Below are 12804 nucleotides of genomic sequence, written 5' to 3' on the forward strand. Positions count from 1 at the left end.
ACTTTGTTACCTTGCTATCCGTTTATCTGACTCTCTAAGACAAAAGAAAGCAAAGACTGAGATTGATCATTACTACTGTGTGGTACACGTATTTGTGGATGAAGACCATACTGAAATGCACTGTCTAAGATACTAAAATGGACACTAAACAGCTGCTTGATGCACATGCATGAACAGAACAGGGAGCTGGTTGCAGGGAGCAGACACTGAGCTTCCTGGATCAGAGACTCAGCATAGCAGTCCAGCCCAGCAGTCCACATGTTTTATATTTATATCCCAGCAAAATTAGCAGTGAGAGTCTGAAATGAACTTTGGGGACACTTGCAAACAGCTGTCATGATTACTAATGTGGGACACCAGGATTCTACAGTGTTTAGTTGGCATCTGCACACAACCATTTCTTTTCCACTAAAGCCTGTTGTAATTGCTGGTTCCACATCCAGGCTGAGGAATCATCTCATGTGGTGTTTGGGAGGGAGGTAAGTGGAGTCAGGACCCATGCTAAGGCTTGGTGGGTAATAATCTGGTTCTAGTACAGGAGAAAGGAAATTAGGTCAGGTGGGAAGGAGAATGACTGGATTTAAATTTTGTTTCTTGAGTAAGCTAAATATATAACATCATGTCAAGTTTCTTTATTGTTTATATTCCATGTGCTGTCACCGAATAACTACTGAATTGTGGGGACAAAAAAGCCTGGGTTTTAGAATTGACCCTGCCCCTAAACAGCCAGAGTCCAGGTTCCTCTGGGTGTCCAAGGAGGGGGCTGCTGCCTCCACTGAAGCAGTTTGGGCACTTGGGTGGCGTAGTTTTTTTTGCTGTGGAAGACTGGCCCGGTTGTAGTACATTAAGCATCTGCAAGGCCCTCACCAGGTACCCACGGTGGTCCCAGGACTGTAACATCCAAGTGTTCCTTTCCAGCCACGTTTGCAAATGACCCTCAAGGGGTTAGTATTAATCCTCGGTGAGAATTGTGAAAAATTATATGGTACCTCCATCCCTTCTGGCAAAGGAGGGCCCCTTATTTACAAATGACCACAAAGTGTTAGCACCACATTTTATTAGCAGAACATGTGAACACGTGGTGACAGTGACGCTCACCTGTTTGCTTCTGCTTCCCAGTGCAACTTCAGCCTCCATCAGAGGACCTCAGCTGCCCCAGCGAACAGGGCCTTCTGTACAGGGAATGTGCTCCTCCTCGAAGCATAGACAAGAAGCAGCCCTTAGATCTCATCAGGTGAGCTGTTGTGGAGAGCACTCCAGTGGGAAGGGCTCAGGGTTGCCCTCATGGCTTCTGAGTGTGACAGTCCTCCAAGAGTGTTACCAACCAGGAAGCTCACAGGAGCTCTGAGCTTTGTTGCCCCAAGTTTTTACTGGAGACTTTATTACAAAGACATGATTTATTGGGTCACTACTGACATGGCTACCCCAAACACTAACTGTAAGTCAAAGCCCTAACATTTGAGCCCCTACCTCTCCTGATGGTCAGTCACTTGTCACAAAGCTCAAAGCCCCACTCCTCTAATCACATGGTTGGTGTCTCTGGCTGGCCAGTCCCCATCCTGAGTTATCTCATGAACACAAGCCATCCAAGGGTCCACCATGAATAGTAAAGACACTCCTATCTTGGGAAATTTCAAGGCTTTAAGGGTTGCCGTCCAGGAACTGGAAACAAAGACCTACCAAATTCTTCATTAAACAGGAGTAAATGTTAGGTTTCACTTAAATTATAAAATAAGAGAAGTATTCTCACTGCTTAGCTCTATCTGCTGTTCGACACCGTTTCACTACACCACGTGACTGTAATGTCGCGCTCAGCATGTGTATTCTCAGAGCATCAGCGCCGGCTGCTCCCCGGGAGCTTATGCTGTTTGTGCAAGGCTGCTGGGAGGAGGGAGGCCAAGGACAACTGAGCAAACAAAAATAATCGGGCTAATAAGGAAACATTTTCAGATTGAAATGAAGGAAATAATACAGTGTTGAGATGGGAGACTTGGGGGAAATGGAGTCAAGAAAGCTATCTTTGAGAAGGTTACATGTGAGCTGAGATGGTGATAAGGAGGCTGGTCTTTGAGGATCTGGGATAAGTCACCCCAGGAATAGAGGCAGCTTGTCCATTGCCCCGAGGCACAAATGTGCTCAGCAGGTTTGAGGAGATACTGGAGCCAACGCTGGTGAGAGTGATGAGACGCGAGGTTTAGAAGGGCATCAGGAGCACGGAAAGTAGTGTAGACTCTAAGTGCAGTGAGAAGCAGTCATGATAGTTTAAGCACTAAGGTAATTTTCTCTCACAATTTGCAAAGATAATGTGGAGAATGAATTGCAGGGACCCAGGAAGCAGGGAGGCCTGGTCGGAGGCTCTTGGAGTGGGCCAGATGAGAGATGGTGGGAGCCAGGGAGAATGCGTTTGGGGAGTGGAGCTGACAGGATGCAGTTATGGGCTGGCTGTGGATGGTGAGGAGAAGAGAAGGGTCAAGGTAGCCCCAGGTCGGCCTGGAGCCAGGTGCCTGATCTTCCTAATCTCAGTGCCCCATTCAGATGCCCACCTACTTGGGCAAACCTCTTAACCTTCCAAGTGAGGGTTTTAAATCACTGAAGTCTTTTTGTTTGTTTCACATTTTATGGAAAGATTCAAACACGTACAGAAGTAGAGAGAACAGCACAGCCAGCCTGTCTGTATCAGTCACCCATCTCCAGAATTATCAACTCAGAGTCACTGTTGTTGCAACTTTCATCTCCACCTCTTCCCCTCCCCCACTTCGGGATCATTTTGAAGGCAATCCTACGTAGCTTAACCTTTCATTAGTGAAATGACAAGGTCTCTTTCAAATACAATTGGAATATTCATTTTTTTTAGGGTTACAAAATAATTCCCTGATTGTCACAAAAATACACTTTTAAGCAGTTTTGGGGTTGAAATCAGGATCCAGACTAAGTTCACACATTGCAGCTAGCATATCTCTCAAGTGGGTTCTAATCTATAGTTTTCCTGTTTCTCATTTTCCTTGAAATTGCTGAGGGATTTCTCTATTTCCTGTTTGGTTGATTTCATTCTCCCCTGTGGTTAGACTTATTTCTCCATCCTATGTATTGGCTTTAGCTAAGTGATTTGATCCTCCCCTAAAAGCTTTATCTGAACGAGGTTCAAATTTGTGCAAGAATATTTGTTATATGAAGTTTTGTACTCCTGTCATAAGGTACATAATGTCCAGTTGACTCTCTTTTTTGTGATGACAGCAGCCAATAATGATTGTCACCGGGGATCATTATTTCATAAGGGATTTTATTTCATGTGGTCATACTCTAATTTCCTCCCACAATTATCAGCAGGATCACAGTCATGAAGAGGCACTTTCTCATTAACCCGGATTATCCTGTAGAACAGTTTTAAAAGAGGAAGTTTATATATTTGTAAATATTTAAAGTTGATACATTTTTCTATTGTTTCTAATGTTTTTTTCTAATGGAGGTACTGAAGATTGAATCTAGGACCTTATGCTTGCTGAGCACACACTCTGCCACTGAGTGTACCCCATCCCCCTTGAGATTCATATTTATATGATATATTCCTTCTGTTATTTTTGTTTTATGTTATACAGAATTTGATGACAGGGCAATCGGTTTGATGGCTATTTAATCATTCTTTATGGGATTTTGGGGTTGGTGTGTGTGTTTGTGTTTGTAAAGAAAACAATTTTCCCACTATTTTAATTATGTTTTGTGAAGGAAATTATGTTGATCTGTTCCCTTCTCCTGGTCCATGTATTCCCTTGTTGCTTCCCACTAGTGGCCCCTTGAGCTCTGTGACAAGACTAGCATGTCGTTAATCCAGGTTGAAGGAGATCTGAAGAGATTTATTCAAGGAGATGAAATTTGTAGACAATGAATTGGAAAGTATTGAGAAAGTTATTCATTAGGAGAAGGTATGGGGTTGAATTGTTAAGCGCAGAGAAATCTAAGCTATGAACCACCAAGACAATTATTAACTCCAGGAAAAACAAAGTAGGGAATAAAAAAGTAAGCCTAGCAGACAACTTGCTACAGCTGTGAACAGTCTGTACAGAGTCCTAATAATGTAAAGCAAGGATACTGAGCTGATCAAAATTATAATGTATTTGTATCAAAAGGTTGGAAGAATGAAGGTTTGGGTGTGTAGAGGAGATGTGGTTTGAAAGAGAGCTTAATATTCATTTTCCAAAATAGAAAGTTAAATAGGTGATACATAAAGCTGAAAAAGTCAGTAGGCTGTGTTACAAGGATATTAGTCAGAAATAGGGAGTTTTTATTCCAAGAGTCAGCAGTAGGAGCTGAACATTGTTGCCTCTGACCAGGAAATGGGGTGGTTGTTGGGAACTGCTCCTTTTTACAATCGGTGTTCGAGAACTGTTTGACTCTTTAATGAATGTATGGTATAAGTTTGATAAAAAGAAATCAAAGCTGAATTTTGAAAAATTGATGTTAAGAATTGGGGTGTTTTTGACAGAGAGAGATAACAATCAGACAAAACTACATTTGAAGGGATCCTCATTATTTCTAGCCTTTCAGCAAGGACTAGGGGGCAGACATCTGTTTAAGGTTCAAAAATTCTTTCTGACATTCTTGCCGACATGTAACCTTTGGAAGTAATGAACTCTCCGTCATTGTAAATATGCAGGCAGAGGCTGCCTGACCAGCTCTCTAACTGTAGCAGGGTGTGTTTACCATTGGCCAGTTGGAGCAAGCAACTTCTAACATTCTTTCAGTTTTGAATGTGGCATTTTCAGGATGGATAGTTGATAAGAATGTATTACAGAAAGCTTAACAAGAAAGAGTCCAAGACATCTCAAACCCATTGCCAGGGTTTTCTCTGCCAGACACCATCCTGAGCCTGCCATCTGTGAGCCAGGCCACAAAGACCAGTCACATGAGAATGAACACACTTTGTCCCTCCTATCTGATTTGGCATCGGGCTCAGCCATTTTCCCCATGGAATGGTCCACGCCCAGGTCTCTGACGATGGAGCTGGTCTCACAGCAGCCCTGTGAGCGCTGGTCCAGCCCTAGGGGTTCCTGCGTGAAGTTTCTCAGGACTCCAGGCTGTTCTCAGAGCTGAGTCCCCCCTAGGCTAAGCCCTCGGAGCTCATCTCAGCTCCAGACTGAGCCGGAAGCTTCCGAGAGAACTCAGAGCTGAGGAAAGTCACAGGTTTTACCCAGCACTGCCGCGTCAGCAGTGCTCCAGCTGAGGGAAGTAGTAGCAGCAGCAAACACACCTGAGCCGCCGCCTCATTTTTCCGCCTCATCCCTAAGCCCTCTGTGTCTGCCTGTCTGTGTCTGTCTCCCTTTCAGGACCAGCCTGGCACCGCTTCGTGCCCTGCCTCCTTTCTTCTAATCTTGCCTCCCTGGCCTGTTCCGTCTACTCCAGCTTAACTGAGTAACATTGAAGGGTTTTTGAAACCTAGGAACAGCCGACGTGCTAGATACAAAGAATACAGGGCAGTTCCTTACTCAGCCACATCCCTCCTGCCCTCTCCCATTCCTACATGAGTTTTATAAATATTTTGTCAGAGAGACATTGCACTCCCAGTTGTTATCATTATCAGCCATTTCCTTATTATCTGTGGTTTACGATGCATTTGCTCCAGGGAAGTTCCCGAGATAAGGCAGACGCAGATGACTGAGCCAGTAGTTGAAGTCCACTTGTGTCAAGCCTGTTAAGAATGATCTTTGGTGGGATTTGTTGAATGTGCCAGACTGTCCAGTGAGTGGTGATGATCCCCTGCATCTGCTCCGGATTCGGCCTCGTCCCCTCCTTTGCTCTGTTCTCATTTATCTCTCTTCAGCAGGTGAACCAGTGATCTGTATTTCTATGATACGTAAAATACTTCTTATTTCACGGTAGAATTTGGGGGCTGCTGTGAAAACGCATATGTTTTAAGTGTGAATTGAGTCAGAGGTTTAAACTTAAAGCCCCCTTGATTTAGAATCAGAAATTAGTATGATGGAAGGAGGGTATAACTCAGTGGTAGAGTGAATGCCTAGCATGCATGAGGTACTGGGTTCAATCCCCAATGCCTCCATTTAAAAAACAAATAAATAAACCTATTTATGCCCCACCTTAAAAACAAAGAAAAAAGAAATTAACATGAGGATGAAGCTACAGAGTGAATATGTGTGTCTTCTGAAACTACCTTCTGTCTTTCTACAGGAAATTCTACGGAGAGAAGGTCGGAATCTACTTTGCTTGGGCTGGGCTATTACATTCAGATGCTCCTCCTGGCAGCAGTCGTGGGGGTGACTTGCTTTCTGTATGTATATTTTAATCAAAATAACTGTACTTAGAGGTAACTTCTCTTTATTCCTTGTTACGGTGCTTACTTAACTTAGAATGACATTCTCCAGGAGCATCCACGTTGCTGCAAATGGCCCCATATTGTCAGTTTTTATAGCCGAGTGGTTTTCCATTGTATAAATATACCACTTCTTTAGCCAGTCATCCGTTGATGGACATTTAGGCTATCTCCATGTCTTGGCTATTGTAAATAGTGCTGCTATGTATATTGGGGTGCAGCTGTCATCCTGAAGTAGGGTTCCTTCAGGATATATGCACAGGAGTGGGATTCCTGTGTCATATGGCAATTCTATTCCTAGTCTTTTGAGGAAACTCAATACTGTTTCCACAGTGGCTGCACCAAACTGCATTCCCACCAGAAGTGTCGGAGGTTTCCCTTTGTCCACAGCCTCTCTAGCATATGTCATTTGTGGATTTTTGAATGATGGCCATTCTGACTGGTTTGAGGTGATACCTCATTGTACTTTTGATTTGCATTTCTCTGATAATTAGTGATATTGAGCATTTTTTCATGTGCCCATTTATCATTTGTATATCTTCCTTGGAGAATTGCTTGTTTTGGTCTTCTGCCCATGTTTGGATTGGGTTATTTGGTTGTTTCTGAGTAAGTCATATGAGCTGCTTATATATTCTGGAGATCAAGCCTTTGTTAGTTTCATTTGCAAAAATGTTCTCCCATTCTGTAGGTTGTCTTTTTGTTTTACTTAAGGTGTCCTTTGCTGTGCAGAAGCTTGTAAGTTTCATTAGGTCCCATTTGTTTATTCTTGCTTTTATTTCTATTGCTTGGGTAGACTGCCCTAGGGGAAGATTTCTGAGATGTATGTCAGATATTTTGCCTGTATTTTCTCCTAGGAGGTTTATTGCATCTTGTCTTATGTTTATCTTGCTGAAGAGACTATCTTTATTCCATTGTATATTCTTGCCTCCTTTGTTGAATATTAGTTGACCAAAAGTATTTGGGCTCATTTCTGGGCCCTCTATTCTGTTCCATTTGGCTGTATGTCTGTTTTTGTACTAATACCATGCTGTCTTGACGACTGTAAGTCTATAGTATTGTCTCAAGTCTGGGACAGTTATTTTTCCAGCCTCTTTCTTTTTTTCTTAAGTTATTCCCTGGAAATTCTATGTCTTTGATGGTTCCATATAAATTTTATTGTGATTTGTTCTAGTTCTATGTAATATGTCCAGGATAATTTGGTAGGGATTGCATTAAATCTGTAGATTGCCTTGGGCAGTGTGACCATTTTAACAATATTGATTCTTGCAATCCAAGAGCTTGGGATACCTTTCCATTTTTTAAAGTCTTCTTTAATTTCCTTCACCAATGGTTTATAGTTTTCTGTGTATAATACTGTCACGTCTGTGGTTAGATTTATTCCTAGATATTTTATTACTTTGGGTGCTATTTTAAAGGGGATTTTTTCTTTACTTTCTTTTTCTGTTGACTCATCATTTGTGTAAAGAAATGCAACTGATTTTTGAACATTAATCTTGTAACCTGCTACTTTGCTAAATTCTTCGATCAGCTCTAGTAGTTTTTGTGTGGACCTTTTATGGTTTTCTATATATATTGTCGTGTCATCTGCATATAGTGACACTTTTACCTCTTCTTTTCCAATTTAGACCCCTTTTACTTCTGTTACTTGCCTGATTGCTGTGGCCAGGACTTCCAAGTCTATGTTGAATAGGAGTGGTGATAGTGGGCATCCTTGCGTTGTCCCAGATTTTAGTGGGAATCTTTTGAGGTTTTCATCGTTGAGTGCTATGCTGGCTGTAGGTTTGTCATCTATAGCTTTTATGATGTTGAGATATGTTCCCTCAATACCCACTTTGGTGAGAATTTTTATCATAAATGGGTGTTGAATTTTATCAAAAGTTTTCTGCATCTATTGAGATGATCATGTGGTTTTTGTCCTTTCTCTTGTTGATGTGAAGTATTACATTGATTGATTTTCATATGTTGAACCACCCTTGTGTCCCTGAGATGAACCCCACTTGAGCATGATGTATTATCTTTTTTATGTGCTGTTGGATTTTATTTACTAGTATTTTGGTAAGGACTTTTTTCATCTGTGTTCATCAGTGATATTAGTCTGTAATTCTCTTTTTTGGTGGTGTCTTTGCCTGGTTTTGGTATCAGGGTAATAGTGGCTTCATAGAATGAGTTTGGGAATATTCCTTCTTTTCAATCTTCTGGAAGAGTTTGAGAAGGACTGGTATGAGTTCTTCTTTGTATGTGTGGTAGAACTCCCCGGTGAAGCTGTCCAGTCCTGGACTTTTATTTGTAGGGAGGTTTTTTATTGTTAATTCAATTTCATTCCTAGTGATCCATTTGTTCAAGTGGATAGTTTCTTCTTGATTCAGTCTTAGTTGACTGTATGTTTCCAGAAACTTGTCCATCTCCACTAGGTTATCCATTTTTTTCCATGTAGTTTGTCATGATATTCTCATATGATATTCTGTATTTCTATGTTATTTGTTGTAATTTCTCCATTTTCCTTTCTTATTTTGCAAATTTGTGCTCTCTCTTTATTCTTCTTTGTGAGTACGGCCAGAGGATTTTCGATTTTATTTATTCTTTCAAAAAACTAGCTTTTGGTTTGATTGATTATTTTCTCTATTTTTTTAATCTTTATTTTATTTATTTCCTCCATGATCTTTATTATTTCCTTCCTTCTGCTGACTTTTGTGCGTTTTTGCTCTTCTGTTTCTAGTTCTTTCAGCTGGTGGGTTAGATTGTTTATTTGGTATAGTTCTTCTTTTTTGAGGAAGGCCTGCATTACCCTAAACTTTCCTCTTAACACTGCTTTTGCTGTGTCCCATATGTTTTGTGTGGTTGTGTTTTCATTTTCATTTGTCTCAAGGTATTCTTTAATTTCAACTTTGATTACATCATTGACCCATTGGTTTTCTAATAGCATGTTGTTTAATCTCAATGCTTTCCTTTCTTTCTCCTTTGTTTCTCTGAAGTTGATTTCTAGTTTCCATGGCATTGTGGTCAGTAAAGATTCTTGAGATAATTTCTAACTTCTTAAAATTGTTGAGGCTTCTTTTGTGACTCAGTACATGATCAATCCTAGAAAATGTTCTACACACATTTTAAGAGATTGTTTATTCTGTTATGGGGGATTGTAATGCTCTGAAAATATCCACTAAATCCAATTATTCTCTTGTATCATTTAATTTCTCTGTTGCCTTATTTATTTTCTGTCTGGAAGATCTGTCTAGTGATGTTAATGTGGTGTTAAAATTTCTGACAATGATTGTATTCCCATCAATTTCCCCCTTTATCTCTGTTAGTAGTTGTTTAATGTACTTAGGTGCTCATGTTGGGTGCATATATATTAATGATTGTAATATCTTCATCTTGTATTGATACTTTAATCATTATAAAATGTCTTTATTTATCTTTCTTTATGGCCCTTGTTTTAAAGTCTATTTTGTCTGAAATCAATACTGCTACACCTGCTTTTATGGCATTTCCATTTGCATGGAATATCCTTTTCCGTCCATTCACTCTCAATCTATATGTGTCCTTCTCCCCAAAGTGTGTCTCTTGTATGCAGTGTATTGAAAGTTCTTGCTTTATTATCCAGTCTGCTACTCTGTCTTTTGACTGGAGCATTTAGACCATTAACATTTACAGTAATTAATGATAGATGAGAGTTTATTGCTATTTTCAACTTATTTTTGCAGTTGATATGGTATTTCTTCTTGGTTCCTTTCTTCTTCCTTTTGTGGTATGGTAATTTTCCTTTGTATTGTATTTAGTTTTTGTGACTCACTTGTAAGTTTTTGGCTTGTGATTACACTTTTTTGTAAGTCTGTTAACCAATTACTGTAACTGTGTGTACTAAACAGATATTAATGTAATCTCAAACCCATCCTACTGAGAACAAGATTTAAAAAAAAAAAAAGAAGAAAGGAAAAATACTCTCACAGTCATGAATTCTCATTTCTGTAGCATCCTGCTTCTTTTCTATTTAGAGTAGACCTTTCAATATTTCTTTTAGCATGGGTTTAGTGTTGCTAAATTCTTTTAGTATTTGCTTCTCTGTGAAATTCTTTATCTCTCCTTCTATTCTAAAGGATAGCCTTGCTGGAGCAAGTATCCTAGGCTGCATCTTTTTTTTTCATTCAGGACTTTGAATATATCTTGCCACTCCCTTCTGGCCTGTAGTGTTTCTGTAGAGAAATCAGCTGAGAGCCTTCTCTTGTAACTCACTCTTTGTTTTTCTCTTGCTGCCATTAGGAACATTTCTTTATCCTTCAGTCTGGCCATCTTGATTTATGATATATCTTGGCGTGTTTCTCTTTGGGCTCTTCCTGTTTGGGACCCTCTGAGCCTCCTGTGCTTGGGTGTCTGTTTCCTTCTTTAAGTTTGGGAAGTTTTCAGTCATGATTTCTTTAATTACCTTTTCCATCCCCTTTGTTCTTTCTTCCCCTTCTGGTACCCCTATTATGCATAGATTGGCATGCTTTATATTATCCCATAGGTTCCTTATATTGTTTTCATTGTTTTATATTTGTTTTTCTCTCAGCTGTTCTGATTGGGTGCTTTCTGTTGTCCTGTCTTCTAGGTCACTTATTCGTTCTGCTGCATTATCTAGCCTGCTTTGTACAGCCTTCAGGTCAGATCTCATTTCAGCCAATGAATTTACCAATTCTACTTGGCTCTTCTTTATAGCTTCTATTTTGGTTTTGATATATTTTATGTCTCTAAAGACTATCTCTTTTAGTTCCTTCAGTAATTTGATCACTTCTTTTTTGAAATCTTGATCTAGTAGGCCATCAATGTCTATTTTATTGATCGTTCTTTGAGGGGATTTCTCTTGCTCTTTTAATTGGCAGGACTTCCTCTGCTTCTTCATTCTGCTCATATCTCTCTGGCACTGTGGCTTAAGGTGCATCAGTTATCTATTGTGGTCCTTAAAGGAGTTTATTTATTTATCTATCTAAAGCCTATGTGGGAATAAAACTTAAAAGAGAGAGAGAGAGAATTTTAAAAGAATGGAGGAAAAGAAGGTTTGAAAAGAGTGTATAATCAATAATAGAAGAGCAAGTTGAAGCAGAATAGGAATCGAGTTGAGATATCTTTTAAGAATCTTAATAAAAAGAAGAGAAAATTCAAAATACAATATTTGAAACCTGTGACTAATAAATAACAGATCAAAACCAAGAGAATATAAATGAAATGAGAATTGTAAACATATAGGACTGTTTAAAAATAAAGATTAAAAATGTAATAGGAATAAAACAGATATAAAAAGATTTTAAAAACAAAGATGTGTTCTCCTTGAGACTGTGTGCTCTTAATGGTTTTATTGAGAGGCCTTTGTGTCTTCGCCCTGTTTCACAAACTCACCTTGCTCTGTTTGCCCCCTTGTCTGTGCTGCTCACAGTGTCTTTCGGCAAGAAGATTGCACCCCTCCAACACTGGGTCAGGTGATCCTTTCCTTTGTGGTGGGTGGGTGGGTCACTCCCCCTCCAGATGCTGCAGTCAGTGCTGGGCCAGTTGCTCCATATGTGGGCTCAGCTTCAAAAGTAACAGCTTTATGGAGATATAATTCACATACCATAAAATGCAGCCTTTGAAATTGTGCATTAGGATTTTAAGTACATTTCAGGGTTTTGTAGCCATCACTCCCAAAAAGAACCAGTACCCTTTAGTAAGTCACTCCCTAAACTTCCTTTCCCTTAGACCCCAGCAGCCACCACTCTACTTTCTGTCTCTACGGATTTGCCTGTTCTGGGCATTTCATATAAGTAGAACCATACAGTATGCTGCCTTTTTTGATTGTCGTCTTTCATTTAGTGTGACGTTGTCAAGGCTCATCCATGGTGTAGCATATATCAGTACCCAAAGTCCTTTTTGTGTTCAAATAATATGCCATTGTTATAAATACACCACTTTGCTTATCCATCCATCAGTTGATGATGAATAATTCTGCTGTAAATGCTCATGGACAAGTTTTTGTGTGAACACATATTTTCAGTTCTTCTCAGGATATATCAAAAAATGGAATTGCTGGGATGTATTCTACTTTTAACATTTTGAGGAATTGCTAAAGTAGTTTTTAAAGTGACTGCACCATTTTATATTTCCAGTAGTAATGTATGAGGAGTCCAGTTTCTCCACATCCTCATCAACACTTTTTATTACCGAGTTTATAGATACATATTTATATATCATATATCATATATATTTGTCATCCTATTTGGTATGAAGTGGCATGTCATTGTGCTTTTGATTTCTGTTTCCCTAATGCCTACTGATGTTGAACATCTTTTTATGTGCTTATTTCCCATTCGTATGTCTTCTTTGGAGAAACATCTATTCAAATTCTTTGCCCATTTTAATTGTATTTGTCTTTGTATTTTCATGTTTTAAGTCTCCTTTGTCTATTCTGGATAAAAAGTCCCTTATCAGGGAAAATATTGGAAATATTTTCACCCATTCTGTGGATTGTCTTCTTACTT

At 39.5% G+C, this 12804-nt stretch overlaps 1 long non-coding RNA gene across 8 annotated transcripts in view; it reads left to right on the top strand.

Moving 5' to 3' along the window:
* Positions 1-12804, top strand: part of LOC141579548 (uncharacterized) — a 65512-nt gene that overhangs the window by 14349 nt on the left and 38359 nt on the right. For 7 of the 8 annotated variants that reach the window (XR_012511118.1, XR_012511127.1, XR_012511122.1 and 4 more), the window contains 2 exons: positions 1120-1234; positions 6181-6280. This is a non-coding gene — a long non-coding RNA (uncharacterized LOC141579548). The remainder of the gene's footprint in view (positions 1-1119; positions 1235-6180; positions 6281-12804) is intronic. The other variant, XR_012511126.1, reaches the window with a different exon arrangement.

The sequence above is a fragment of the Camelus bactrianus genome, chromosome 2 (genome assembly GCF_048773025.1).
Source record: "Camelus bactrianus isolate YW-2024 breed Bactrian camel chromosome 2, ASM4877302v1, whole genome shotgun sequence".
NCBI lineage: Eukaryota > Metazoa > Chordata > Mammalia > Artiodactyla > Camelidae > Camelus > Camelus bactrianus.